Raw genomic sequence first — 24,892 nt, 5'->3', positions numbered from 1 at the left:
ATATATGAATGGAGACTAAGCACATGAAACGATGCTAAACATCATTAGTCACTAAGGAAATGAAAATTAAAACCACAGTGAGGTACCACCACATATCCAGTAGATTGACTATAGTCCAAAAGACTGATGATACCAAGTTTTAATGAGATGTCGTCAAATTGGAGCCTGCATATATTGCTAGTGGCAGTGTAAATTTTACAGCCACTTTGGAAAACAGTTTGGCAGTTTCTTAAAAAGTTAAATATATACTTATCACAAAACCCAGAAATTCCACTTCTAGTTATCTGCCCAAGAGAAATAGACATACATGTCCACACAAAGACTTATACACAAATGATCATAGCATCATTCGTAATAGCTCAAAGCTGGAAAAACCCAGATTTCCATCAAAAAGGTGAGCTGATAAACTGTGGTATATCTATACAATAGAATATCATTCATCAATAAAAGGGAACCAACTTTCCCCCCAGCTTTATTGAGATATAATTATCATATAAAGGAACAAATTTTGACACATGCCACAACATGGAGGAACTTCAAATGCCTTTAGCTAAGTGAATGAAGTCAGACACAAAAGATGATATATTGTATGAGTCCATTTATAGGAAATTTCTAGAAAGGGACTTCTCTAGAGGAGAAAGATCAGTGGTTGTCTGGGGATGAAGATGGGAGTAGGGACTGACTATAAATATTTATGAGAGAACTTTTGGGGATGATAAAAATTTTCTAAACCTGGATTGTGGTGAAGGTTGTACAGATGTATAAATTGACCAAAAGTCATTCAAATGTTCATATACAGTGGGTGAATTTCACAGAAGATAAATTATATCCTAATAAAGCTGTTTAAAAAGCAAACAGTAGGAAACACTTACCAAATCGTTTTATGAGTCCAGCATTACACTGATACGAAAACCAGACAAAGGTATTACAAGAAAAGTATGTAGGGTGAAGTGGACTGATGTCCACAATTTACTTTGAAATGCACCAAAACCAGGTTAAATTAGTGAATTGATATTGGGATGAATAGATGAATAAAGATCTGATAAAGGATGTTTAGAAAAATGGTAGAATCTAGCATTAAGTATTTTGATATTCATTGTAAAATGCTTTTAACTTTACATTTGAAATCTTTAAAAATAAAATGCAAAAAAGGAAATGAATTTGTATGGCTCAGCTGAGAAGAATTTTTATAAAGACAAAAAATGTAAATAATATGGATTTAATCCAAAAGGAAAATAAAAACAAAGCTTACAAAATTGGTGGCAAGTGGAAGGAACGAGTGTGTGTATACAGTGTGGGAGCTAAATCATCTTCCAAGTCAGCAGAGAATATCTGAAAACTGGAAAACCAATAAAATAGCAGGATAAGCATGAATTAAGAAAAAAAGAGTTAATCACCAGAAGAAAGACCTGTAAGAGTCAGACGATTACCCCTGTGGATTGAGAATCACTTGTAGTATTACTTGACTTAAAATTTGTGTCGGTATTACTTTGATGAAAGTCAAAATTAAACTTAAAAATCAGTCATAAAAAGCTGATACTTAAGTCATAAGGAAAGTAATAAGCAGGTCCTATGTGAATCAGCAGCCCGAGACCTTCGCCTGGTTGGGCTGCATGGTTGAGCTGGAGACCAAAGTTACCCAAGGCTGGTTCCCTGAGGTCAGGGCTGCTCCTCCGTGGAGGGTTCCTGGCTGCTGAGGGTGCTGGACTGGCCCCGAGCCCTCTCGAGTCTCCAGAACCTGCCCCTGCCTCAGGTGGTGCAGTGGGGCTTAGAGGTTGCAGGAGCCTGGAGGTGGCATCCCCATCTGCCTCTCTTGTTCTCTGTTCTTCTTAGCTCCTGACTGGCTGGGCATCTGCAGGTAGAGATCCTGGAGGGCTGCCTGGAGGAGGAAAGCATGGCCTGGCTAGGCAAAGAGAATTTTACATGTGGGATGGGGTGTGTCACCAGGTCATATGGAGAGAGTCTGTGCCTAACCTTTAATGAGAAGGGTATGTGGACCAGACATTTAGAAAGCATTTGGAGGAGGAAAGGTGGAGCCCAGAACAAGCAAGCGTGTTGTAGGCCCAGAGCTCTGGCACTGAGTGTGAGTGGAGAGGAGAGTGGGATCCTGCGTTTTCAGGCCCAAGTCCTCCGTGCTTGTTGCCTGTGGTGTGTCTTCCTCCCGTGATTCTGCTGAGCTTCGGTTTAAAAAGCTGCCAGGATAAGGGGAACGAGTCACAAGTGGGGGCCCTCTGCTTGGGTGAGACTCTGGCCAGGCTCCCCTGAATCCACATTCTCCTCTGTGGCCAAGGGTCCTGGCTGCCTTTGCTTCTCAAGGAGCAAGGCTGGCAGGACCTTGTGGCAATGGGCTGAGAGACAGGACACAAGTTTCCTGGGAGGCTGCTGTGATGTTCCTAGAACCTAGAGCCTGTAGGAACAGAGGTTGGGTGTCCAAACTGGTCACCCAGGGGAGGAGGTCTAGCTAGCAGAGGGAGGCCAGCTGGTCCGAGTGGGAATGAAGCACAAACATCCAGCGCTACTCAGGCCCCCGAAAAAGCTGGAAAGCACAGAGGCCAAGTCAGCCAAGATCACCGGAGGGCTGAGTAGAGCTGCTCACAGGTCATCCACACACATGCATCCCTGGGCCTGGAAAGAGCTCACTCAGCTCAGACAAGCCCACTGGATTCCCAGGCTGCCTCCTGAGTGAGTGAGTCTCCACCAAGCCCAAGTAGCTCGTAAACAAGCCATAATGAGCGCAAAGCATCAGCCCCAGGGGCACCTTGGGACTCCCGCCCAGCTCCCGCCACAAGTGTCAGGCTCACAGGCCTGGGCACAGGTCTCTCTGCTCTTCAGCTGCGTGTCACCAGCCTCCGTGGTCATTCAGTTTGGCTCATCAGCCCCACCTCCCACAGTCTGGAGCCTCAGGTGCCAGGCCGTGCAGCTCGTTTTGCAAGAATAATAATAAAAGTAGCTGTTGTGCAAAAATTTTCACAAATTTTGGGCCAAGTATTTTATACGCATTATTTGAGTCTGCAAAAACAAAAACAAAAACGTAGCATTGCCCATTTTACAAGCAAGTAATCGGAGGCTGTGATGATTAATTTTATGTATCAACCTGGCTAGGATTATGGCGACCAGATGTTTGGTCAAGCACCAGTCTAGATATTGTTGTAAAGGTATTTTCTGGATGTGAATAACAGTTAAATCAGTAGGCTTTCCGGAAAGCAGATTACCCTCCATAATGTGGGTGGGCCTTATCCGTTCAGTTGAAGGTCTTAAGAGAAAAGACAGAGATCCTGTGGAGGAAGAAGGGATTGGGCCTCCACACTGCCTACGAACTCGAGACCCCCAACATCAGCTGTTCCCTGGGTCTCCAGCCTGCCCGCCTGCCCTGTGCATTTCAGATCTGCCAGCCCCACAATCCCATGAGTCACTTTGACATAAATCTCTCCTTCTACATATATACACATCCTACTGGTTCTCTCTGTCTCTCTTTTTGCCTATTAAAAAATTTTTTTAAATTATTTACTTTATTTTTGGCTGTGTTGGTCTTCGTTGCTGTGTGCAGGCTTCTCACTCTGGTGGCTTCTCTTGTTGTGGAGCACGGGCTCTAGGCACGTGGGCTTCAGTAATTGTGGCACGCGGGCTCAGTTGTTGTGGCTTGTGGGCTCTAGAGCGCAGGCTCAGTAGTTGTGGCGCATGGGCTTAGCTGCCCCACGGCATGTGGAGTCTTCCCAGACTAGGGCTCGAACCCGTGAACTCTGCATTGGCAGGCGGATTCTTAACCACTGTGCCACCAGGGAAGCCCTTTTTGATTATTTTTGAAATTTCAGGTAAATAAACATATTAGCATGTATTCTTTGGGGTTTTGTTAGACATAACAATATTATGTCCACGAGACTTACCCATGTTGTTAGGTTTGGCAGTAGCTCTTTTCCATTGCCGTGAATATACCACAACTTATGCACCCATTCTACTTTGTGAAAGACCTGTTACTTAACAAGACATGTCTTCTGCCCTGTTCTGCCTTTCCTCTTCTGCCATCCAGCAAACAGGACAGGATCACCACAGTCAACATTCCCACTGGGAAAAGGAGAAGATGGGACGCACACAGCACTCTGTTTCAGAGTAATTCTGAAATCTTGGGATGCAGATGTTACAAGAGCCCTCTATTCTCCAGGTGGAAAATGTTCTATGATTAGATCTTCATTCTGGCTTTGGGGAGCAGGCCCCGAGCACATTGTTTTCTGTAGCTCCTTATTCTATCCTCTGGGCTCTTCATTCTATCCCCTTCCTTTTCCTCCTTGGCCACATCTGAATAGGCCACATCTGCGAGGGCTAAGCAGCTTTCTCATCCTGCTTTGATCCCAGAGAAGATTGGGGGCCCAAGTTGGTTTAAAGCTCAAACAGTCACTGCCAATTTTTGTCCAAGGTGATATTCCTCGGCAGTAAAACTTTTTCAAATACATAGCGTTTTTTTTTAATAAGTTTATTTTATGTTATTTTTTAATTTTTGGCTGTGTTTGGGCTTCATTGCTGCATGCAGGCTTTCTCTAGTTGCGGTGAGCGGGGGCTACTCTTCGTTGCAGTGCATGGGCTTCTCATTGCAGTGGCTTCTCGTCACAGAGCATGGGCTCTAGGCATGCAGGCTTCAGTAGTTGTGGCACGCGGGCTCAGTAGTTGTGGCTTGCGGGCTCTAGAGCGCAGGCTCAATAGTTGTGGTGCACGGGCTTAGTTGCTCCACGGCATGTGGGATCTTCCCGGACAAGGGCTCAAACACATGTCCCCTGCATTGTCAGGCGGATTCTTAACCACTGCGCCACCAGGGAAGTCCCAGTTTTTTGTTTTTCTTTTCCATTATGGTTTATTACAGGATATTGAATATAGTTCCCTGTGTTATACAGTAGGACCTTGTTGTTTATCCATTCTACATATAATAGTTTGCATCTGCTAATACCAAACTCCCAATCCTTCCCTCCCCCACCCCACCTCCCCCTTGGCAACACAAGTCTGTTCTCTATGTTTGTGAGTCTGTTTCTGTTTCATAAATAAGTTCAGTTGTGTCATATTTTAGATTCCACATGTAAGTGATATCATATGGTATTTGTCTTTCTCTTTCTGACTTACTTCACTTAGTATGATAATCTCTAGGTCCATCCATGTTGCTGCAAATGGCATTATTTCATTCTTTTTTATGGCTGAGTAGTATTCTGTTGTATATACATACACCACATCTTTATCCATTCATCTGTCAACAGACATTTAGGTTACTTCCATGTCTTAGCTATTGTAAATAGTGCTGCTATGAATGTTGGGCTGCATGTATCTTTTAGAATTCAAGTTTTGTCTCAATATATGCCCAGGAATGGGATTGTGGGATCATATGGCAACTCTATTTTTCTGAGGAACCACCATACTGTTTTCCATAGTGGCTGCACCAATTTACATTTCCACCAACAGTGTAGGAAGGTCCCTTTTCTCCACACCCTTTTCAACATTTATCATTTGTAGACTTTTTGATGATGGCCATTCTGACTGGTGTGAGATGATACCTCACTGTAGTTTTGATTTGCTTTTCTCTAATAATTAGCAACATGGAGCATCTTTTCTTGTGCCTATTGGCCATCTGGATGTCTTATTTGAAGAAATGTCTATTTAGGTCTTCTGCCCATTTTTTTGTTTGTTTGTTTTTTTGTTATTGAGTTGTATGAGCTGTTTGTATATTTTGGAAATTAAGCTCTGTGGGTTGCATTGTTTGCAAATGTTTTCTCCCAGTCTGTACATTGTCTTTTCATTTTGTTTACGGTTTCCTTTGCTGTGCAAAAGTTTATAAGATTGATTAGGTCCCATTTGTTTAGTTTTGCTTTTATTTCTATTGCCTTGGGATACTGACCTAAAAAAACATTGCTACGATTATGTCAGAGAATATCTTGCCTATGTGGTCTTCTAGGAGTTTTACAGTGTCATGTCTTATGTTTAAGTCTTTAAGCCATTTTGAGTTTATTTTTGTGTATGGTGTGAGGGAGTGTTGTAACTTATTGATTTACATGTAGCTGTCCAGCTTTCCCAGCACCACTTGCTGAAGAGACTGTCTATTCTCCATTGTGTATTCTTGCCTCCTTTGTCAAAGATTAATTGACTGTAGGTGTGTGGATTTATGTCTGGGCTCTCTATTCTGTTCCATTGATCCATAGGTCTGTTTTTGTGCCAATACTATGCTGTTTTTTTTTTTTTTTTTTTTGCTGTACGCGGGCCTCTCACTGCTGTGGCCTCTCCCGTTGCGGAGCACAGGCTCCGGACACACAGGCTCCGCGGCCATGGCTCGCGGGCCCAGCCGCTCCGCGGCATGTGGGATCTTCCGGGATCGGGGCACGAACCCGTATCCCCTGCATCGGCAGGCGGACTCTCAACCACTGCGCCACCAGGGAAGCCCTACTATGCTGTTTTAATTGCTGTAGCTTTGTAGTATTGTCTGAAGTCTGGAGGATTATGCCTCCTTCTTTGTTCTTTTTCCTCAGAATTGCTTTGGCAATTCTAGGTCTTTTATGTTTCCATGTAAATTTTAGGATTATTTGTTCTAGTTCTGTGAAAAATGTCATGGGTAATTTAATAGGGATTACATTAAATCTGTAGATTGCTTTGGGTAGTATGGCCATTTTAATAATATTAATTCTTCCCATCCAAGAGCATGGGCTATCTTTCCATTTCTTTAAATCATCTTCAGTTTCCTTTATCAGTTTTTTTTTTTTGCAGTACACGGGCCTTTCACTGTTGGGGCTTCTCCCATTGCAGAGCACAGGCTCCGGACGTGCAGGCTCAGCGGCCATGGCTCACGGGCCCAGCCGCTCCGCGGCATGTGGGATCTTCCTGGACCGGGGCACGAACCCATGTCCCCTGCATGGGCAGGCGGACTCTCAACCACTGCGCCACCAGGGAAGCCCCTATCAATATTTTTACAGTTCTCAGCACATAAGTCTTTCACTTCCTCGTTCAGGTTTATTCCTAAGTATTTTTATTTTTCTGATGCAATTATTTATTTTTAAATTTATTTTATTTTATCTTTAGTTGTGCTGCGTGGCTTGTGGGATCCTAGTTCCCCTACCAAGGATCAAACCTGGGCCCTCAGCAGTGAAAGTGCAGAGTCCTAACCACTGGATTGCCAGGGAATTCCCTTGATGCAATTTTAAAAGGGATTTTCCTTTTTTACTTTCCTTTTCTGATATTTCATTATTAATGTAAAGAAATACGACAGGTTTCTGTATTTTAATCTTGTATCCTTCTACCTTGCTGAGCTCGTTTATCAGTTCTAGTAGTTTTTGTTTGGAGTCTTTAGGGTTTTCTATGTATAGCATCATGTCATCTGCATATCATGACAGTTTTACCTCTTCTCTTCAAATTTGGATACCTTTTACTTCTTTTACTTGTCTGATTGCTATGGCTAGGACTTCCAATACTATGTTTAATAGAAGTAGTGAGAGTTTTTTATCATGAATGGATATTGAATTTTATCAAATGCTTTTTCTGCATCCATTGAGATGATGTGGCTTTTGTCCTTTCTTTTGTTGATGTGGTATATCACATATCACAATGATTGATTTGTGTATGTTGAACCATCCTTGTGAGACATTTTGCCCAAGTGAAAGTCTTAACTAGTTGCTATCATAATCAATTTTTTTTTTTTTTTTGCGGTACACGGGCCTCTCACTGTTGTGGCCTCTCCCGTTGCGGAGCAACAGGCTCCGGACGCACAGGCTCAGCGTCCATGGCTCAGGGGCCTAGCCGCTCTGCGGCATGTGGGATCTTCCCGGACCAGGGCACGAACCCGTATCCCCTGCATCGGCAGGCAGACTCTCAACCACTGCGCCACCAGGGAAGCCCTCGTAATCAATTTTTTAAAATTAATTAATTTTATTTATTTATTTTTGGCTGCATTAGGTCTTCGCTGCTGCGCGTGGGCTTTCTCTAGTTGTGGCGAGCAGGGGCTACTCTTCGTTGTGGCGCGTGTGCTTCTCATTGCGGTGGCTTCACTTGTTGCAGAGCACGGGCCCTAGGCACGTGGGTTAAGTAGTTGTGGCTCATGGGCTCTAGAGTGCAGGCTCAGTAGTTGTGGCGCACGGGCTTAGTTGCTTCGCAGCATGTGGGATCTTCCTGGACCAGGGTTCGAACCCGTGTCCCTTGCATTGGCAGGTGGATTCCTACCACTGTACCACCAGGGAAGCCCTATCATAATCAATTTGAAAATTGATTTAAATCAATTTAAAAATTGCTCTTTCTCTTTAGATATAGTCTCTGTTGGTGACTGCTACAGAGGTCCAGGAAAGGTAACCACCTCCCAGGGTGACTACCTGGGTCATACACTAAGGAAGAGGCAGTGATGGCCAGCTCCAAAGTTGTGCTCTTAACCAACCACCACAACAACCCTTTCAGCGTGGACTCTGAGAGGCTCCAGTCAAATGATGCCCCAGATCCAAGTGTCTGAGAGTCCCTAACTCTACAGAGCCTCTCATGGGAAAGACAGCGGAGGGATGGGCACATCCCTCTTTGGGAGGCTACACCAAAGGAGCCTCATTCGCTCCTGTGTCACAGGGACCACGCTGGGTTATCAGTTATCATCTCTCGGGGGAGATTTTACTAGTCTGACTTGGTTTCTAACTAATCTCCACAGTGTGTCCTCCATATGAGGGGGCTCTCTGAACCCAGGAAACCCCATTTCATCGGCCACAGCGCCACCTACTGCTGGTTTATATGAACAAAGAGAGTGACTGAATCATGCTGATCTCAGACCACTCCAGCATTAGCCCCATTTTACAGTTTGGCAAACAGAGGTTCTTTTAAGAACCAGCTCAAGTCCTGCCTCATACACAAAGCTTTACACAACTACTATTTCCCCTCCATACTCTTCAAGAGTTGGCACCCAGTGGATTCCAGATACAAGGGGAGTTCCTGGAAACCTGTTTAGAAGAACAGATGTGTCTCTCAACCTTGTTGATTCCAGTTCATGTGGAGGATATGGATTTAGATTCCCCAAGTGATTCTAATGCACCACCACTGTCTCCACCGCATTTCTTAGCACTGACTTGAATAGTTCACTACTTCATAAACACTTAGATGTGAGGCCTGGTTTGTATTATCTGCAACTTGAGAACGTGCTTCTCCAGGCCTCACTTTCCTCACAGGTCAAGCAGGGATACTCTGCTGTAATTCACACAGTTTTGGTGAAGTTTCAACAAGGTAAGGCAGTTAGGGCACAGGAGCCACTTATAAAATTACTCTGTCTTACAGGGACTCTGAAATAGCGCCCTGCACCCTGCACAGCACTGAGTCCATAGCAGGTGTTTTACTGCAAAACTGCACCATGATTTGTGGGTGCAGGTTGGTGTGGTGAGTGCACTGGCTGCTTCTCTCAGACAGTGAGCTTTTTTCCCCACAGGTGTGAACAAGAATGTAGGCACAGCCCTGGTTTCCACACAGACACGGGCTCACAGGTACGTGGGGGATACGCCCTGTGCCAGGTTCTTACCATGGAGTCCGTGTAAGGCTGGATGTCGAGTCCAGCGACAGCGATAGTAACTTCAGGAGGAGGAATGGGGTTTCTCCCCCAGCCATGTCCCCACTGCATGGAGAGTAACACTTGTAAACGTTTGTGTCTTCGTTATGTCAGTTCCTAGATTCTCTTTTACACTTCGGTAACAGGAGAATGGTTTAATGTGCAGTGTTTATCCCATCACCCAGCAGGATGCCCGGCCACAAGAGGCCATCCATTAAACGAAATCGGCTTGTGTGGTGAGATGGGCTTGAATCCAAAGAATGGGAACTATCGAGGTGGCCCAACACGCAGGGGAGGCTGTACCATTAGATCGCTATCCAATCAAAGAATATGTACTTTGTGCCATGCGCTGTTCTAAGTGCTGAGAACATGGTCCTGCACGAGATTTAGGTTCTGTCATCAGAGGGCAGAGCTTGCAACTAGTGGGAAAGGCAGTCAACAAACACTGATCTACTTTAGTGACGAGTTCTATAAAGGAAAGAAAACAGGGCGATGTGATAGTAAGCAAGGTGATGGGGAGCTTCTCATAGAGGATGTAGTGAATGATTCCTCTTCCTCTGGTCCAGACAAGCAGAGAAGGCGCAAAGAGTAAGATCCGGCCCAGAGCTCAGGTCTTCTTATCCTGCCTCCGAGTTCTGGCCGGGCCAGGAGACCGGATTTCCGATCTGCTCTGCTAGCGATTCGCCCAAGAACACCCGGGCGACTTCCAAAAAAAAAAAGCGGCTGTCAGTCCAAGAATCTTATTTACGCCCTGACTAGAGTGTCTTTGGGCGGTGGACCACGTGGGACCAGGCCTGGGGACTCGCATAGAAGGAAGAGAGAACCCCCGCCCTCCCCACACTGCAGCGGAGCTGCCGTCATCTTGGCGGTCCCGGCTGCACCTGGACAATTTAACAGGGCCCGAGGATAGAGTCCTAAAGCGGCCTGCAGCTCACCGCCATCTTGCCAGAGGCGGTTCCCCGCTACACACACCCAGGGGCGGGGCCTCGCGAGACCCAAACCGGCCCCACGTGTCAGGGGCGGAGCCCTACCCTGGCGTCAAGGTGGATGTCGGCTGGAAGGCTGAGTAGCGCCGGCAAACCCTAGCTGGCTTCTCGCGTCCCGGGTACTTTTTCCTCCCTCCTGTCCCGCCCCCTTCCCTGTCCCACCTTCTGGACCCCGGGACCCCCGGCAACGGTTGTGGCTGCTGCACAGCTTCAGCCGGGGTGTTGCTGAGCGCGGAGCCCGAGTGCGCCCGTGAGGTAAGGAGAAGCTGCGGGGCCGCTCTGGCGTCCCCGTCCACGCGGACCTTGGCGGCCCGGGACCCCCAGCGCTCCCCCTATCCGCTGTGGTCTCGGTCAGGGGGCTTCCGGCGTCCCTCGTTTCCCGTCGGTTCTGCCTGGTCCTCGGAAGGCGCGTCCCGGCGCCGGGACTCCGCCCGCCGGGGCCGACAGCGCGTCGCCCGGTTTCCCTCAGCCTCTCTGCGGCGGTGGCGTCTCGCGGACCCGTGCCCGGCTGCCAGGGGCCAGCGCAGCGGCTCTGCCAAGAGCCCTCAGCCCAGCCCGAATGCCCAGGGCGGCCGGGGTAACTTCGCTCCTGAGGCCCGCCTCGGGCAGGCAGCCCCCCCCCCCACCCCCACCCCCCAGCGTGGGTCGGGCTTGTCCAGCTGGGTCGTCTCTGCAGGCGGAATTGTTTTCCCGCGTGGCAACGTGCGGTCCGCTTGTGCTTAACTAACCAGTAAAAGTGCTGCAGAGTCAGCGGTGAGGTTAGGTGGAAACGTCCAGGCCGGGGCGGTGAGCTCTCTTCCCAACGTTTGGCCCTTTGGGCCTGATGTGTATGACACCGAGATTTGATTCAGGCATGTTCACGTCCGTTTCGCCTGTGGCTTGTAAGCATGTTGTCGGGGGCTGCGGGGCGGCGAGGTAGCCGGGCTGAAGGGGACACGTTCCTAGGGCTAGAGATTTGTGTTAAGTTCTCAAACTTGGCTGGTCACCTGGTGCACTTGTTGAAAAATACAGCACCCTGGACCGCAGGATGAGAATCTCCAGAGAGGGAGCCTGTGAGTGAGTGTGTCCCAGGTGGCTCTCATTTGGAGGCAGGTGTGGGAAATGTTGTGTTAATTCGTCTCTTCTCACCCGGTCTCCCTTGTGACCAGCAGCCAGTTTGTACAAGGTGTTGTGACCATGCAGAGGAACAGCTCAGAAGGAGTTGGAGCTGTCCTCTTGCTCTTGTTGGTGTAAGCAGATCTGAGCATAACCAGCGTCAGTATTGAGATTGTTTAGCAGAAATTCTTCTCCTTAGCAGAAATTAAACACATAATTTATTTTCAACCAGGTGTGTGTTTTACTTTGTTGTCTTTGACATCTTCCGTTTCTTCTCTACTAGCTTTATCTCCTTTGCTCTCAAGTTTTATTTTGCTTTAGCTGCCAGACCTACTGGAATAGACTGTGATGCCTCCTGTGCCTTCATTGTTTGCATCCACTGTAAATCCTTTTTTTGTCCTCACCACTTCACTGACTCTTGAAGGTCATGATGAGCACAAGGTCAAAAATCCTTTTCTTGGTTCTTATCACCCTGGCCTTTTAGTATTATTTCTTCCATCTTGAAACTTATCTGTTGTTATGTTTTTGGGTTTTTTTTATTATTTATTTTTGGCTGCGTTGGGTCTTCATTGCTGCGCGCGGGCTTTCTCTAGTTGTGGTGAGCAGGGGCTACTCTTCGCTGCAGTGCGTGGGCTTCCGTAGTTGTGGCTCACAGGCCCTAGAGCACAACAGGCTCAGTAGTTGTGACTCACGGGCTTAGTTGCTCTGCGGCATGTGGGATCTTCCCGGACCAGGGCTCGAACCTGTGTCCCCTGCATTGGCAGGCGGATTCTTAACCACTGCGCCACCAGGGAAGTCCCTGTTGTTATGTTTTTAATGCTACCTTTGCAATTCCTTTTTTCTATTCGGGGAAGTGCCTTGTGTTTCTGGCCTCCCTCACAGCTACCCTTTTTTAATCATCTAATCCTAGCTTACAGGTAGCATGAAGTAATGATTCAATGGCGGACTGTAGTGCTGAACTGGCAGGCTTTGAATTGAGGCTCTGCCACTCACCAGTATTGTAGGATCTTGGATCAGTCACTTCACGTCTCTGTGCCTCCTTTACCTCAAATGTAGAATAAAAATTGTAACATCTTCTAGATTTGTGAGGGTTAAATTAGTTGTATACATAAAGCAGTGCCTGGCACATCATAACTACCTATAAGAATATAACCTTTTTAAAAAAATTATATCAGATTATTTAGAGATCTCCTCACGTCTGGGGGCCTAGCCTTGAGATCTGAGTCATCACTGAATTTTTTCCCCATCTCCTTTGTTCTCTGTTCTCATTTAATTGTCAGGTTGTACTTCCAAGGTGCCTACTGTGACAACCCTGATCAAGTTATAAGTGGTCCCTGCTCTCAGAGAGCTCCATTATCCCAGGGGGGCTAAAGGCTACCACTTTCCAAGTGCTTCTGAGGCACCACTTGCCATGTTCTTCCTGCATTTCTGCTTTAGTCTTGCAGCAGCCACGTGAGGTAGGTATTCCTAGCCCATGTAACACACGAGCAGCCTGAACCACAGAGATTGAACAACTTGCTCAAAGTTATACAGCTAATGAGTGGTGGGGGAGATTATGAGACCCAGATCTGTCTGCTTCTGAAGTCTGTTTCCTCCTCACGCGGCTTGCTGTTTTGCTTCCCTGATTGGCAGACAGACCCTTAGAGAGTGTGATTGGCTCTGAGCTGGGGCTTGTGCAGGGTGTTTGGGGAAATATAGAACAGTTATCTAACTGAGTGTTGGGGGGAGAGTGGGAACAAATAAGATGTCAAACAGGCTGAGAGCTGCGGGGATTATCTTTATTTGCGGGGAGGGGTGGCAGGAACTATGCCCCTGAGAAGGAACAGTCTGCACGAGTCCCAGAGGTGGAAGAGAAAGTTCATGCCTGACACGTGTGAGGAATTAAAGTAGTTTAGGTTTGATGAGAGTGTGAGAGGAGAGAGGAGAGAAATGAGATCAGAGGTAAGAAGTGAGCAGGGTCTTGCACTTCCTATTAAGGAATTTGACTTTTTCTGAGGGCACCAGATAGTCATTGAAGGGTTTGAGCAGGGGCACGAAATAGGATCTTCATTTCAGAGATGTGCGCAGGCCTCTGTGAAGGCTGTGGGGTGTGGGGAGAATGGTGTGCAGATTAGAGGTGGGAAGCCCGGTTGGGAACCTTCTGCAGTAAACAGAGAGGGTGGTGGGCTGTGCTCAGTTCAGGGCAGTGGGGATGGAGAGTAGATCCATTGGAGGGAGATCTAGGATGTAGGGTTGTTGGTTAGGCCTTGATGATTGACTGGAGAGAGGAGATGAGAGAAAGGGAGGAACGTGGGATGACACCCAGGATTCTAGTATATGGTGTTCCTGGGGGACACAGGACGTGGAGCAGGGTTGGAGGTTGGGGAAAACGGCTTTACCTTTTGGATGTGCTCAGTTTGGCCTGTGGGAGTTCAGGTGGAGGTGGCCCTTCTTCCACTAGACGTGCAGGTCTAAGGCTCAGGAATGCTGGGGGTTAGGTCATCAGTCATGGCAGGAAAGGGAATCACCCTGAACAGCGGTGGATGGGGAAGCGAAGCTGGCCTCAGGGAGCCCTGGGGGACGTCAGCACAGAGGGAAGTGCAGAGGAGAGAGGCCAGTGATCGGGGCAGAAGGTGCCACAGGAAACAAGGAAAGAGTGTGTGAACAGGAGGGAGTGAGACGGTGCCCAGAGAGTGCCCTTGGAAAGTAGCAACATTTGCGTTCCTGGTGAGAGGAGTGTGGTGGCCTGGTGGGGCAGGAGAGAGCAGGACGGGGCGGGGTGGGGGGGCTAGTGAAAAACAAATGTGAGCAATGCTTTCTGTACGTTATTTATTGTGAAGTAGAAAAGACAGGTTGTGAAACACATGTTAAGAAATTTTTGCTTAAAAAGTCCACTGGCCGACTGTGCCATCACCAAGGTAATAAAAGAAGGACTTAAGACAGAGGTGGTGGCAAAAAAGTGGACGTCAGGGCAGCTCATTGCTGCAAAAATAACATTCTGGGAAAATATAATTGACACTGGTATTGGTGACCTTTGAGTGGAGGGAAATCTTAACATCCTCTTGTTTTTCTTTTTTTTTAAATAAATTTTATTTATTTTTATTTTTGGCTGCATTGGGTCTTTGTTGCTGTGCATGGGCTTTCTCTAGTTGTGGCAAGTGGGAGCTACTCTTGCAGTGTGTGGGCTTCTCATTGCAGTGGGTTCTCTTGTTGCGGAGCATGGGCTCTAGGCACATGGGCTTTAGTAGTTGCAGCACCTGGGCTCATTAGTTGTGGCGCGTGGCCTCTAGAGCGCAGGCTCAGTAGTTGTGGCGCACAGGCTTAGTTGCTCTGCTGCATGCGGGATCTTCCTGGACCAGGGCTCGAACCCGTGTCCCCTGAATTGGCAGCCGGATTCTTAACCACTGCGCCACCAGGGAAGCCCTTTACTTCTGTTTTTGATTTTTTGCAGACCATCATTTTATAACTTAGAATTTTAAAAATTAAAAATTGCTAATTGAAGAGTGTCTTGGAGCTTTGTTTTATTCCTTAAACCCCCTGGGCGGGGGGAGGGGGTACTTAAGTAGGTGAATGTGAAGGTGTGTGAAAGAGGGAGGACAGGTGCTGGAGCTCGGTTCAGGGGAAGGGGCCAGAAGGGGGGTCCAGGCCACGGTAAGGGATTAACTTCCGACCCTGTGGAGGAAGGCAGAGGTGGTTTGCTGATGCCGGGAGGTTTACAGGTGGGGGTTTGGGAACAAGGTGAGACAGGTTATCTCCTTTGATGAAGGAAGAGAGGAGGTGGTGTTAAAAGGTTGGGAGAAAAGCCGTGTTACGGGTTCAGAGCCCGGATGTAGAGAGAGCTGTGCCTGTGGCTTAATAGGAAGGAGCCCGGAGCTAGGAAGGCGTGCCTGCTAGCTTAAGGCACAAGGGAACAGGGTCTTTTCCCAGCGGGACTGAGTGGTAATGGTTCAGAAGCCAGGAGGATGCCAACCGTGCCTCTTGATGGTGAGGTCAGTGGAACAGGGCTGGCCGTGTGACAGTGACAGTTCCCTCAGGAGAGCTGCATTTCCATTAAGACAGAGGGTGGAGAGAACATTCGTGAAGGGGTCACTTTGGTAAGGGTGTTCTAGAGCGCCCATAGAGAGGTTTTAGGGGAGGAAAACAGATGGTTTGGAACTGGGGAGAGAAATTGGCCATGTGGAGATGAGCTTACAGCAAGACTCGGTGTGTGGAGAAGCTTCCATCTTGAGACAGTTTGGCAGGGACATGAGGCGTGGTGGGACCTCAAGGTGGCCAGAAGAGTTAGTCCCTAGTTGGTTGGGGTTTCTCTCAGGATGCAGTATGTGCCTGCCCTCGTCCCACATCTGAGAGTCCTCTGACAGATGGGTGTTGGTACGTGGCCTTCGGTGATTCAGGCTGACGGTGGAGCGTGCTGTTGGTGACTTGCTAGCCACGTCCTACCCTCGTGTCTGCTTGTCGCCCCCACTCTGGTCTTCAGGCCTCGTCTTCCTGTACGTCTGTGACCGCCTAGTCTGCGAGCAGGTCTTTCTTCAGTTTCTTGAAACTTGAACAGTCCCGTTTTGCTGTTAGATTCATGTCGTTAAAACCCTGCCTTTGTCATATTCAGCCTGTGGTACTGGACCAAGTATCAGAGCCTTCCATGGTCTGGCTTCACCGTACTTCAGTTTCTGCTATTACCCAGGGTTCATAGAAGCTGTGGCCTCTGAGCCAGGTCCTTCGCTGTCATCCACCAGTGGGTTCTTGGACTCTTTAATCAGTAGAAGTTGAGGCAAGGCTTTATCGGGACTCAAGGGAGCAAAAGCAAGCGGCAGGTTCCCTTGCTCACTCCCCTGGGGTGGGGGCCGATCGGTGGGTGGGGCCGGGGGTGGCTTGGGTGGTCTGCCCAGCCCCGTGGTGATGCTGCGCGCGGGGATCGTGCCAGGAGCCTGCTTTTGCTTCTGGCACCTCAGAACTGGCAGGTGGGTTGTGGCCTTTTTGTATCTTTGTACTTTTTGCCCCCGCTGCCCTGCATGCAGTTAGTTTTAGTCCCTTACTGTTTCTCTGTGTTCTGTTGCTCCAGGAGATGTTTGTCCTGGTGCAGGCACTGCGACAAAGGGTCCCAGGTCCCAGCCTGTCTCACAGGCAGTTAGGGTCGGACTTGTTCTGCAGCTTGATGGTGTGTGCTTCCCTCTCTGTCCCGATTTTGCCCCTCCCAGGCTCAGCTTAGGTCTTACTCTGTACCCGCTCCTCATCCCCGTGGACCTGGCCTCCACGCTTTTCCTTGTCTAACGTAGGGTATTTGTTGTCCTGTAGAAGTGTGTCTTGGTGACTGGTGTGAAGTGACCAGCCTGACGGGACTCGTCATCGTCTGCTCTCCGGAGCGCACACGTGGTACCTTCAACTCCCCCCATCGCCGTGGGAGCGTGAGGCGAGCTGTCCTCCCCTGCAGCTTTGAATCCCGTCTCTCCCTCTCCTCCTCCTGGGCCTCATCCTCTGTTCTGGCCTCTCCTTTCTCTCCCGTCTCTTCCCTTTTCACTGACTCATCCCCCCAGCGGTGACACATGCTCAATAGCTCCCGGCCCTGAACGCAGACCACCTTGCTGGGCTCCGAGTTCCCTGCTCCCGTCAGAGCACGGCGGAGCGGTGGCCTCACTGCCTCCTCTCGCTTACTCTTTAGCTTGTTCTAGTCTCTGTTCTCTCCCTGCCATTCCCCTGAGAATGTTCTTTTTGAGGACACCTGGGGCTCTGTGCTGTCACGTCCGGTGGACACGTGGCCGTCTTGCTCCCCCCTGGGCACCCTGTGTAGTTACCGCTTCTTCACACACGTTCGTTCCTCTGTTGGCTTCTGTGCCCTCTGCCTGGTTTTCTTTCTACCTCACTGGCCGCTCCTTCTCTATCTCTTTAGCCACTGTTCTTTCTCAGGACGCTCTGTGCGTCCACAGCGTTCAGTCCTGTTTGTAGTCCTTTCCTTCTCTTCCTTGTGTGTAAATGCCGGGAGCCTTGGGGGTCTTGTTCCGCGAGATGCTCGGGCTTTAAATATTGTACATGTGCTAATGACTCCCGGACCAAACCCCCAGGTTTCAGGCTTGGGAACCCAGCTGCTGCTCCCCGTTGCCACGTGCTGCCTGCTGGGTCTCTGGCTGTTGACATCTAAGACGGGGCCCTTTCACTGTCCACACGCATGCACACCCTCACAGCCCCCCTCCCTGTGTCTGATCCGTCTCACGTAGTCCGTGGCCCCAGTTGCTCACCCCACACACTTCGCCGTCATCCGTACTCCTCCGTTTTTCCCGTTGTAACATCCAGTTTGTTGGCAAGTAAGTCCCGTCTTTTCTCCTTCAAACAGTTCAGTCATTTCTCTGACTTTGCTGCCACCATCCTTGTCTGAGCCACCATGGTGTGCCCCCTGGAGAACTGCCATAGCTTCCTGACTCACCCCTGCTTTCCCTGTCCTTCTAGGAGCCTTCCATGGAGCCAGCCTGATCTTGGAAAAACAGACCAGATTATGTCATTCCCCTGCTTTAGTATTTTCCTTTGCATGTAGAATAAATCCCACTCCTCGTGGTGGCACCCAAGCGCTGTGTACGATTGGTCTCTGCCACCTCCAGCTCGGTCTCAGGTCACCTCCCCTTCCCTCACGTGCTGTGGACACACTGGCCTCTTTTCTGTGCTTGCACTCCTCAAGCTGTGTCTCACTTCAGGGCCTTTGCACATGCTGGTTCTTCTGTCTGAACACTCTCACGTAGCTGGTTCTCTTTCATCCATCAGGTGTTTTCAAATGTCAGCTTCCTTCTGACCATGATATTTTGGTGTGCCCCTAGTGACTCCGTCGTACTAGCTTTGTTACTTGTTTTATTTGTAAATTGGCTGCTTGTCTCTCTCTGTCTCAAATGTAAGTTGTGTAAAGGCAGGGACCTCCTCATTTGTCTTCATTGCTGTATCTATACCTAGCAATGTGTCTGGAACTCAGTAAGTCCTCAGACATTTGCTGAATGTACAATTATTGTTCTGTGTTTCAGCGCTTTCTCGTTAATCTTATGCTCTTGGTTTTCTCTGTCTAGTTTGAATTCTTGGGATCCGCTTCTTAGCTGAGTGAGAGCACGTCTCCCAGTTGCTGACAGGCGTGATGTTTTACTGGTTGCTGTCGGTGGTCCGAAGACCCAGAAGCAGCCGAGGATGGCAGAAGTGGTCCCCAGCCAGGAGCGGTGCGTCAGCTGCCAAAGCGCATTCTGTGGCCCTGCCTGCCCAGGCACAGGTGGTCATCTGTGGTGGTGGAATCATGGGCACATCTGTGGCCTATCATCTCTCCAAGATGGGATGGAAGGATATCGTCCTTTTGGAGCAGGGCAGGTAGGGATCAAGCTGGACGTGGCTTGGGGCTGTGCTGCACTGATTCTACGGGCTTCCCTCATCCCTCTCATTTCAGTAGTACTGACCCAGCAGTAGCTAATGTAAGTGTCACTAAGTAGCGTAAGTAGAATTACAGAAAAGTGAAATCTTTGGTACTTTGTTTTGCAATGCCTAATACTCCTGTTTTCTGGTTTTCAGAGAGATGGCAGATGGGGACATAACAAGTAGCTAAAAGATGTGTTTATTTCCGGTTCAAAGCACATCTTACCATCTTGCTCTCTTTGTTGTAGTAATACAGCAATAAATCCTGTGACTCAGGTGCTTCCTCTTTGAGCCAAAATGAAATTGGCTACATTCTTCCTTATTTCTGTTGCTTTTCAGTTGATTAACTTACTCTAGAACAGTTTAGATTTATAGAACATATTTCTGAATAGGTGATACATCTACATAGTTCAGACTTGAAAATGTGTAAAAGGGTGTACAGGGGAAAGTCTCCTTCTGCTCGCTGACCTCTAGCTACAAGTTTCCCTCCCTGGAAGCCAGTTATTTCCTTAGGTACCATTTCAGACACTCTTCTCCATTATAATCACATATGTACTGGTAGGTATGTACGTGGGGATATGCATATTCATTTTTTTTTCCCTTTTTCATACGGGTAGTAGCATACCTTAAACAGTGTTCCTCACCTGGCTTTTTTCATTAGGGTTGTTCCATTAGGATTGGTGCATAAAAGTGTTCGTTTATTTTTTATGGCCGTAAAGTATTCTGTTGTACAGGTGAACTCCAACATTTTAAATCATTCTCATGTTGATGGATATTGCGGTTGTTTCCATCTTTGGATGTTACAACAGTGGTATAATGAGGAACCTTGAACTTCTCGTCTTCACCGATGTGTGCGTCTACCTAATAGCATTTGCATCTATCCTGCAGGCTGGCTGCTGGCTCTACGAGGTTCTGTGCTGGCATCCTAAGCACTGCCAGGCACTTGACCATTGAGCAAAAGATGGCAGACTACTCAAACAAACTCTACCATCAGTTAGAGCAAGAAACAGGGATCCATACAGGTAAGCAGGTAATCTAGACTGTTTTACTCAGTACTGTATTTGGTCCTTTACCAAGTCAGCTTGTGATTTGGTAATTCAGACTTGAGTTTTAATACGGGTTTTGCCACTTGTCAGGGTATGACCTTGGGCAAGTCACTTAGCTTGTTGAGCTGTCTTCACTTTCCTTATCTGTAAATCGAGGGCCTTCAGTCAGTATCCTAGCTCCTTTTCAGATTCTATAATTCTTATAAAGTGGAAGTTTTCCTGGGCCATTTCCTGTATATATTTCACTCATTGAAGTATAGTAAGTGCAACACTTGGCTCCTAAATGAAGAGGAGGAGAAACAACTCAACTTTAGGTGCTTGGTAGTTAAATCATAGTTTGACCCACTGCACTTCAAAAATTGATATTAAGGATATTTCTACCTAGAAAGCATAAACATGCATTTCTCCTTACCTGTGTAATTAAGTGGGTAGGGACACAGGATTGTAGGTTAAATAATACTGGAGTAGGTAGGGACTGTCCCAAGAAGAGGGAGACGAAGCCATGTTATGGTCCCATATGGTAACAAGGTAGAAAGAAAGTCCAGCGCTTTGTTATAAGGTGATGGATTAGCTAGAAGCCCAGAGTCAAACCGAGTCTCATGGCTGATGAAGCAGTTTGGTGACCACAGTATAATCATGAGAGGGTAGTGAGGCCCAGTGATGAAATTCAGGACAATGCCTATATGAGGCAGACCTTGCATAATTCAGATCACAGATACTTTAAGATTAATACTGACAAAAATGGTAGCTTTTCTTTTTGCCAACGGAAGTGTAACCTTATTTGTAAATTGTAACTTAAGACTGATTTTCTAATAACTTGAATATGATAGACATGGACCTAACTGTATTTCAGTCCTTTTTGGTTGGATTTAATTTAATGACAACAAGGTACTTGAATCAGATACTAACCAGTATTTGAGTCAGAAGAGGGTCCACATAATGAGCCCAGAAATGGAACTGCTGACTCCTGGTCCTTTGGTTCAGTTACTCGTGCTTTGTTGAGCCTTACATGGCTCAGCTGGTTAGACTCCAGAGGAATCAGGGCTGCAGGCTTCTTTTCTGTAAGGTAAGTTAGTCTAGCTTTTGTTCGAGGTCACTGGCTGGAATCCTTTATTGGGCCTGATCTCTCTTTGATGTCTGTGGGGCAGTGAGGAAGTCAGGCAACAGAGAGTAAGGGCATCCCCCTCAATCTGTCACCCCCATTGTAGTTCACCAGTGATGCAGTGAAAGGTGATGTAGGGACTTCCCTGCTGGAGAATTCTGTTGTCCAGCAGGATGTACAGGTGTGCATTCCAGTGACTGCTGTCAATCAGTGGACTGCTTTGAGATATTAAATAAGTGACATGTGTACAACATAGATTTGATGATAACATATAATAAGCTAATCCTCTGAACATAGTTCATTCATGTGAGGTGTATGTTAACTGCTTTCTACTCTGAATTACTGGGTCATTCCAAGGGTCCTTATTATGCAGATACCAGTTTCTGCAGTGTTTCTTTTGCACATGATGTAATTTTTGTCAAGTGATTGAACATGATAATCTAAAAGTTCTAATAATCTTTGAAAGTATTCCACATATTATTTGATCTTATAATGAGGAAGGATCTTTTTTTTTTTTTTTTTCTTTTTTTTTTTTGCGGTACGCGGGCCTCTCACTGCTGTGGCCTCTCCTGTTGTGGAGCACAGGCTCCGGACGCGCAGGTCCAGTGGCCATGGCTCACGGGCCTAGCCTCTCCGCGGCATGTGGGATCCTCCCGGACTGGGACATGAACCTGTGTCCCCTGCATCAGCAAGTGGACTCTCAACCACTGCGCCACCAGGGAAGCCCTCTCTTTTTTAAAAATTTATTTATTTTACTTATTTTTGGCTGCATTGGGTCTTTATTGCTGCGCGTGGGCTTTCTCTAATTGCAGCAAGTGGGGGCTACTCTTCATCGCAGTGCACGGACTTCTCATTACGGTGGCTTCTCTTGTTGCAGAGCACAGGCTCTAGGTGCGTGGGCTTCAGTAGTTGTGGCATGGGGGCTCAGTAGTTGTGGCTCGCAGGCTCTAGAGCACAGGCTCGGTAGTTGTGGCGCACGGGCCTAGTTGCTCCGTGGCATGTGGGATCTTCCCGGACCAGGGCTTGAACCCATGTTCCCTGCATTGGCAGGCGGATTCTTAACCACTGCACCACCAGGGAAGCCCAGATCATTCTTTTGCAGATGAAAAACGTAGATGCAGGTAGATTAAACCATTAATTTACCAAGTCAGTGACAAATCAATTTTTAAAAATTACTTTGTGGGTTAGAAGGAACTTTTAAGAAGGTTTAAACATATGTAATAAGTTATATACTCATGATAATAAATGTGAATACAGAAATCTAAAAATAAAAAGTGATCCTCCCCACTGAATACCCACCAGAAGGTTACTAGTCTGTGGTTAGTTTGCATGTATATACAGGTCTACTTTTTTTAACCCAAATGAGATTGTATTAAGCATATTATGTACTTTGTTTTTTCCACTTAAGACCATCTTGTACAAAAATATACGTGCATGAGATTCGTAAAATAAAACAGAACATCCCCACAAAGGATTATTAGGTAGATGTAAAAAGAAGGAGGAAGATGTCTGTGAATTGCTATGGAGTGATCTCTGTGATAATTATTAAATGAGAAAAACAAGGTGTTAAAAAGTATATAAAATGTGCTACTTTTGTTTAAGAAGAAATAAGAAAATATGAAAATGTATAGTTAATTTTGCAAAGAAAGAAACATAGGAAGGATAAACCGGAAAATACTGAGGTTGGTTACCTCCCAGGGTAGGTGGGAAACAGGGTGCAGGGTGGGGGTCTGGGGGGTAGTGGTATTTCCGGCCTGACCTTGTATAGTTTTGACTTTTAGAATGATGTAAACATTTTGCATATTCAAATATAGAATAAAACCATCAGGAAAAGGGGGGAACGTTCATTGGAACACTATCAGAAATAATCTAGTTGCATTTCATATGAATAACAACTTTACTATGTGGGAAGAAAGAACAAAGCAAGGGACTTCTGATCACAGTATTATTTATTTATTTATTTATTTATTTATTATTTAGTTATTTAGTTAGTTAGTTAGTAAGTAAGTACACGGGCCTCTCACTCTTATTTTTTTTTTCTTTTTGCGGTATGCGGGCCTCTCACTGTTGTGGCCTCTCCCGTTGCGGAGCACAGGCTCCGGATGTGCAGGCCCAGCGGCCATGGCTCACGGGCCCATCTGCTCCGCGGCATATGGGATCCTCCCAGACCGGGGCACGAACCCGTATCCCCTGCATCGGCAGGCGGACTCTCAACCACTGTGCCACCAGGGAGGCCCGGGCCTCTCACTCTTGTGGCCTCTCCCTTTGGGAGCACAGCCTCCGGATGCACAGGCTCCGGGGCCATGGCTCACGGGCCCAGCTGCTCCACGGCATGTGGGATCTTCCCGGACCGGGGCACGAACCCGTGTCCCCTGCATCGGCAGGCGGACTCTCAACCACTGCGCCACCAGGGAAGCCCGATACTGAGTTTTTTATAGATTGAGGTTTGTGTTGAACAAGTCTGTCGGGACTGTTTTCCAACAGCATTTTCTCACTTTGTGTCTCTGGCACATTTTGGTAATTCTAACAATATTTCAAGCTTTTTAATTGTTATGGTTGTTACAGGGATCTGTGATCAGTGCTTTTTGTTGTTACTGTTGCAAAAGATACGATTTGCTGAAGGCTCAGATGATGATTAGCATATTTTAGCAGTCAAGGTTGTTTTTTGGTTTGTTTTTGTTTTTTACTTTTTTTAGAAGTTTTTAATAATACACTGAAGTCTAAGTAGAAAAATTTTTTAATGATTTTTTTGAGCTATAATTGATGTACAGTATACAAGTTTCATGTGTACAAACAATATAGTGATTCACAATTTTTAAAGGTTATGTTCCACTAATAGTTATTATAAAATATTGACTACATTCTGCATTGTACAGTACATCCTTGTAGCTTATTTTTTTTATACATAGTAGTTTGTACTTCTTGATTCCCTACCTGTCTTGTCCCTCCCTTTTTTTCTCTCTCCCCAACAATTACCACTAGTTTGTTCTCTGTATCTGTGAGTCTGTTTCTTTTTTGTTACATTCACTAGTTTTCTTTTTTAGAGTCCACATATAAGTGATAACATAGTGTTTGTCTTTCTCTGACTCATTTCACTAAGCATAATACCCTTCAAGTACATCCATGTTATTGCAAATGGCAAAAGTTTTTTTTTTAAGAGCTGAGTAATATTCCATTGTGTGTGTGTGTGTGTGTGTGTCTATATATATAGAGACACACACACACACACACTTTCTTTAGCCATCTGTTGATGAACACTTAGGTTGCTTGCATATCTAGCCAAGTAGTTTTTAATTTATATTGTTTTTAGTTATGTACATTTTTTTAGACAATGCTATTGTACATACAGTACACTATAGTATAGTGTGAACAAAATTTTTATATGTACTGAGAAACCAAAAAGTTCACGTGACTCGCTATATTGCGATATTCACTTTATTGCGGTGGTCTAGAACTGAACCGAGGTACACCCGTAGTTCCTTATTTGATCTTTGTAACAACCCCTTTTGGTGGTTACAGAGGGTAGTCTACAGAGTTTGTCTGATCTAAGGATACAGTCATTGGTGAGCAGATTCAGGGACCTAAAATTAAAATCTTGGTTTAAGGGACTTTTGGCTTATCACTTATTCACCTAAAATCACTGCTGAAATTTTAGGCTGGGAGGAAACCTTCTTTTGATAGGACTTCATTTAAAATTGAACAGAATTTTAAGAAGGAAAATAGTTTCATTAATATGTTCTTTTACTCAATTTTTAAATAATTTAAATTTATCGAATAGGTAATACAG

General features: G+C 46.6%; 1 long non-coding RNA gene across 1 annotated transcript; it reads left to right on the top strand.

Moving 5' to 3' along the window:
* The first annotated feature begins 10,695 nt into the window (after positions 1–10,695).
* On the top strand, positions 10,696–19,975 carry LOC309794567. Its single transcript, XR_014292146.1, has 3 exons — positions 10,696–10,767; positions 18,627–18,915; positions 19,846–19,975. It is a non-coding gene; the product is annotated as an uncharacterized lncRNA (long non-coding RNA).
* Positions 19,976–24,892: the final 4,917 nt, after the last annotated feature.

The sequence above is a fragment of the Mesoplodon mirus genome, assembly GCF_964341445.2.
Source record: "Mesoplodon mirus genome assembly, chromosome: 19".
NCBI lineage: Eukaryota > Metazoa > Chordata > Mammalia > Artiodactyla > Ziphiidae > Mesoplodon > Mesoplodon mirus.
This window is presented reverse-complemented; position numbering and strand designations above follow the sequence as displayed.